Below are 5838 nucleotides of genomic sequence, written 5' to 3' on the forward strand. Positions count from 1 at the left end.
GAGAGTTGGGGATAAGTACCATAGGGGATTTATATATAGAAGGGACCTTTGCTTCCTTTGAGTTGCTGAGGGAAACTTATAATCTTCCCAGAAATAACTTTTTCAGATACCTACAAATCAGAGACTATGTTAGGAAACACCTCCCAACATTTGGGAACGCTAAGCCTTCCATGTTTGACGGATGCATAAAAACATCCCCCACCTCAGACAAACTGATATCTCGTTTATATGACTCTTTTCAATCGGTTAGCACACCCTCTACAGAGGCCATTAAGGCAAAATGGGAGGAAGAACTAGGGACTGACATTTCGATGGCAGACTGGGAAGATAGCTTGGAGTATATCCACACCTGCTCCATTAACTCCAGACATCGGCTCATACAATTCAAGGTATTACACAGATTACACTATTCCAAAACCAAACTGCATAGGATATTTCCTGATACATCCCCTTTGTGTGATAAATGTCAGGCTGCACAGGGTACACTTCTCCACTGCTTTGCCCTATGCTCTAGATTGCATGGTTACTGGTGTGGAATTTTTAGGATCCTCTCTGAAGTTCTGGAGACTTCAATTGACCCAGACCCGCTTCTGATAATCCTGGGAGTGTCTGATTCCCTAATCGGACTAACCAACCCCCAAAAACAACTCATCTCTTACAGTCTCATTTCGGCAAAAAAACTAATCTTGTTGTTCTGGAAAAAGAGGGAAGCGCCCACTACCAAATTATGGCTCAGCGAATTGGCAAACACTGTACACTTAGAAAGGATTAGATATATTCTGAACAATAAATTATTAACATTTGATCAGATCTGGCAGCCTTTCCTCTCTTACTTGGACCATTCGGCGCTGTGAATTTGTACTTTTTAACGCACTCTCCATTGTAATATTTTAATCCACCTCTGGGCAGCACGTGCTGGCACCGCCACCCGAGCAGCGGGGAGGGGTATAAGGGGAAGGGATAAGGGGGGGGGGGGGGATAAAGGGGGGGAATAAGGGGGGGTGACACCCACCCTCTTTCTTTCTACCTGTCCTTGTTTTGTATGTCTTGTTTTGTAATAATTGTTTTGTACCCAGAACTCTGGATCTTTTTATTTCTGTCTGCTCTTTTATGTTTAGTTAAAAATTGTATACCTGCCTTTCATACCTATACACCATTCCTGTGTGTGTTCAATAAAAATATTTGAACGAGAAAAGACAAGATCAAAGAAAGGAGTATGGGGTGCAGCCAGAAGGTGCACCTCTACCCCTAGAGGAAAAGTTTACCATTCCTGTTTCAAGTTGAGATAGGGGTGTTTGGCCTTGCCTCATCACACTCTGTCTGTCTGCACATCCAGGTGTACGTGCTGTAAAACACTCTCTCTGTCACACTCTTCATTCTCCAGGGAACTCATCATCATACACACAATCATCTGCATTTGCCGCCGACACAACAGTGGTAGGCCTGATCACCGACAACGATGAGACAGCCTGTAGGGAGGAGGTCAGAGACCTGGCCGTGTGGTGCCAGGATAACAACCTCTCCTTCAACATGATCAAGACAAAGGATATGATTGTGGACTACAGGAAAAGGAGGACCGAGCATGCCCCCCATTCTCATTGACGGGGCTGTAGTGGAGCAGGTTGAGAACTTCAAGTTCCTTGGTGTCCACATCACCAACAATCTATCACAGTCCAAACACGCCAATATAAGGGCACAAAGCGAGACCCATATGCAGACACGGGAGGCAGATTTGAGTCTTTGATATTTATTACATCCAAAAGGGGTAGGCAAGAGAATGGTCGTGGACAGGCAAAAGTTCAGAGTCCAGGAGGTACAGTGTAGCAGGCAGGCTCGAGGTCAGGGCAGGCAGAATGGTCAGGCAGGCGGGTACAGAGTCCAGAAAACAGGCAAGGGTCAAAACTAGGAGGACTAGTAAAAGAAAATAGAAAAAAGGCAGGAGCACAGAAAAAACACGCTGGTTGACTTGGAACATACAAGACGACCTGGCACAGAGAGACAGGAAACACAGGGATATAAACACCAGGGATAACAAGCAACACCTGGAGGGAGTGGGGACAATAACAAGGACAGGTGAAACTGATTAGGGTGTGACAGTAACCCCCCCTCTAGGGACGCCACCTGGCGTCCTACCTGGGCGCATACCTGGTTGACCAGGGTGTCGGCGGTGGAAGTTGGTGATGAGGGCTGAATCCAGGATGTCTAGCAAGAACCCAGCACCTCTACTCCGGGCCGTAACCCTCCCAGTCAACCAGGTACTGGAAACTCCTGCCCCTTGGCCAAACACCCAGGAGACGTCTCACTGTGTATGCCGGATGGTCATCAATGACACGGGGAGGGGGGGTGGGCCTGGGGACAGAAGACAAAGGACTGTGAGACACGGGCTTAATCATAGACACATGGAACGTAGAGTGAACACGGAGGGTACGGGGTGACGAGACGGACAGCAATGGAACTAAGGACTCTAGAGATGGGAAACAGACCAATGAAACGGGGGACAGTTTGCGGGACTCTACCCGAAGGGGCAGGTCCCGTGTGGACAGCCATACCCTCTGCCCAATGCGGTAGCGGGGAGCTGGAGTCTGGCGGTGGTCCGCTTGTTGACGATACCTGAAGTTGGCCTTGAGAAGTGCTACCCGAGCTCTTCTCCAGGTACGTCGACAGCGGCGGACGAACATCTGGGCCGAGGGAACGTTGACTTCCGGTTCTTGTCCTGGGAAGAGCGGAGGTTGATACCCCATGGAGCACTCAAAAGGGGAGAGTCCCATTGCTGAACAGGGAAGGGTGTTACGGGCATACTCCATCCAGACCAGTTGTCGGCTCCAGGTAGTGGGGTTGGTTGAGACCAGGCATCTTAAGGTGGTCTTCAGGTCCTGGTTAGCTCGCTCCGACTGGCCGTTCGACTGGGGGTGGAATCCGGAGGATAGGCTGGCCGACGCCCCAATTAGGGTGCAGAACGCCTTCCAAAACTGAGATGAGAATTGAGGACCCCGGTCGGAAACCATATCCACCGGGAGTCCATGGATCTGGAAGACGTGCTGCACCATGAGCTGGGCTGTTTCCTTGGCAGAGGGAAGTTTGGGGAGAGGGATGATATGAGCGGCCTTAGAGAACCGATCCACCACTGTCAGAATGACAGTACCGATGAGGAACCGGTAGTGGCTGAAGAAGGCCAGAAGGAGCTTGCCGTGGAGTCTTGTTCTGGGCTCACACCGTGCATGCGGTGACGAAGGCAGAGACATCAGGAACCATTGTGGGCCACCAGAAACGTTGTCGGAGGAATGCTAGGGTACGGCGGGAAACTGGATGACAGGTTAGCCTAGAGGAATGAGCCCATTCCAGGACCCGGGACCAGACTGAGTTAGGGGCAAACAGCCGGTTAGCCGAGGCCCCCTTCAGGTCCAGGCTGGGAGTGTTGTGCCTTGCGAACCAGGGTCTCAATACCCCAAACCACTGTGGCTGCAAGGCATGAGGTAGGGAGAATGGTTTCGGAGACCGAGGGTGTGGCAGAGGAACTGTATAGGCGGGAGAGAGCGTCAGGCTTAACATTTTTGGACCCTGGGCGGTAGGAAATGGTGAAGTTGAATCTAGTAAGCAATAGAGCCCACCGAGCCTGCCTGGAGTTAAGGTGCTTGGCTGTACGGAGATATTCCACATTTTTATGGTCGGTCCAGACCAAGAATGGCTGTTCTGCTCCTTCCAGCCAGTGCCTCCACTCTTCCAACGCTATCTTGACCGCCAGGAGTTCTCGGTTGCCTACGTCATAGTTCCTCTCTGCAGGATTGAGACGATGGGACAGGAAGGCACAAGGATGAAGCTTTTGGTCCTGGGCAGATCTCTGGGACAGGATGGCCCCCACTCCAACGTCAGAAGCCTCAACCTCTACCACAAATTGACAAGACAGGTCCGGATGGATGAGGATGGGTGTTGTTGTGAACCGATGCTTCAGGTCCACAAAGGCTTTGTCGACAGCTGGAGACCATGTGAACGGTACTTTGGGGGAGGTGAGTGCCTAGAGGGGGGCTGCTAGGGTGCTGTAATCTGAATGAAATGGCAGTAGAAGTTAGCAAAGCCTAGGAATCATTGCAACTACACCCTGGAAGTAGGTTGAGGCCAATCCACCACTGCTTTCACCTTTCCAGGATCCATCTGGACATTACCCTAAGCCATGAAAATCCCAAGGCAACTGGAACATGGGGATATGCAATGAGGATGAACTGTATGGTCTCACTGTGGTTACCTGAAACCTGTATGTGTACGGGCACAGTACTATGGATGACTCTACCTATTGAGCGGCCATCCAGTGCCCTAGCATCCATGGAAACCGAGAGAGGTTGAGTGGGAATACCAAGCTCAGAAACAATAGTGGCATCTATAAAACTTTCATCAGCCACAGAGTCAATGAGCACTCGGAGAGACTTAGATTGGTCTCCCCACAGCAAAAGCACAAAAAAATGTGTGTGGGTGATGGGAATTAGGGAACTCCCAGTCTGACTCACCAGAGTACTTGTACCCACCAGAGACAAGGGTTTCCTAACAGGGAAGGTAGCTATATAATGTTCTGCCCCTCCGATAACCTAGCTCTTCCCAATTGCATAGGCTCAGGAGTATCCAACTCACCCGTCGTTGATGATTCACGAGGGAGCTCGGGTGTCTTCGGATCTTCTCGGAAAAACTGCCTTCAGGAACTTCCGGATTCCTTCGAAGGTGAGCGAGCCATAGCGGATGAACGAGTGTACCCGAGACCAGACCTCCTCTCACTCCTGCGTTCCCTTAGGCATCCATCAATTCTAATGGTGGGGGCGATGAGGGAGTTGACGTCCACCGGTAATTCCCGAGCAGCTAGCTTATCTTTTACCACCTCAGATAATCCGTGAAGAAAGGTATCGAAAAGAGAATCCGTATTCCAGGCACTCTTGGGGGCCAACGTGCAAAAATCAACCACGTAGTCTGCCACACTACGGGAGTTTTTTTATTTATTTTTTATATTGTTTATTGAATTTTCAACACCAGCATTTACAAAATAATTGCACTTGTAAGTTATTTGGTAGTAATATAAAACAACACATCAAAGACAACAATACAGCTTAACAGAGAGAGAGACAGACAAAAAGTACAAATACAAAAAATTCTAAAATTTTATTAAAGAAAAAATAAGAAAAACACAAGTAAAAAATAATATTTATATATATGTTTTGATACAATTGTTATAGGTCAACAAGCACAGATAATACAGTCCTTAACATCCGAGATGGCGTTTATGCACATACCAGGCCTCTTACATCACCAATATTTAAATATACATCACTCTGGAACTGCAGGGAAATGTAGTCGTGTAACATAAGAAAAGAAGAGAGCTCACATTGCATAGAATTTGTCTACAGACCCATTGAGTGTGTGTTTAATTTTTTCCAGCTTTATGCAATTCATAACGGATTTAATCCAAAGAGCATGAAAAGGGGGTACAGAGGATTTCCATCTAAGTAAAATGAATAATCTCGCTAACAAAGTGACAAAGGCAACTACATCCTTATTCATTTTGGTCAATTGTATTGTGTGTAAGGAAACCCCAAATAGTGCAATAAAAGGGTCTGGCTCGATCTGTGTGCCGCTTAATTCTGAGAGCGTGTTAAAGATGTCTTTCCAGAAACCAACAAGAGATGGGTAACACCAAAACATGTGTACATGATTAGCAGGAGACTGATTACATCGTACACAATTAGGGTTCACATCCTTGTAAATTTTGGATAATCTTGCTTTGAATGAGCTTGCATTGAATGAGACCGTGCCGAGCGCAAATAGAAGAGCTATGTACCCTTTTGAGTGCCCCTTCCCATA

The sequence above is a fragment of the Salvelinus fontinalis genome, chromosome 33 (genome assembly GCF_029448725.1).
Source record: "Salvelinus fontinalis isolate EN_2023a chromosome 33, ASM2944872v1, whole genome shotgun sequence".
Classification (NCBI taxonomy): Eukaryota; Metazoa; Chordata; class Actinopteri; order Salmoniformes; family Salmonidae; genus Salvelinus; species Salvelinus fontinalis.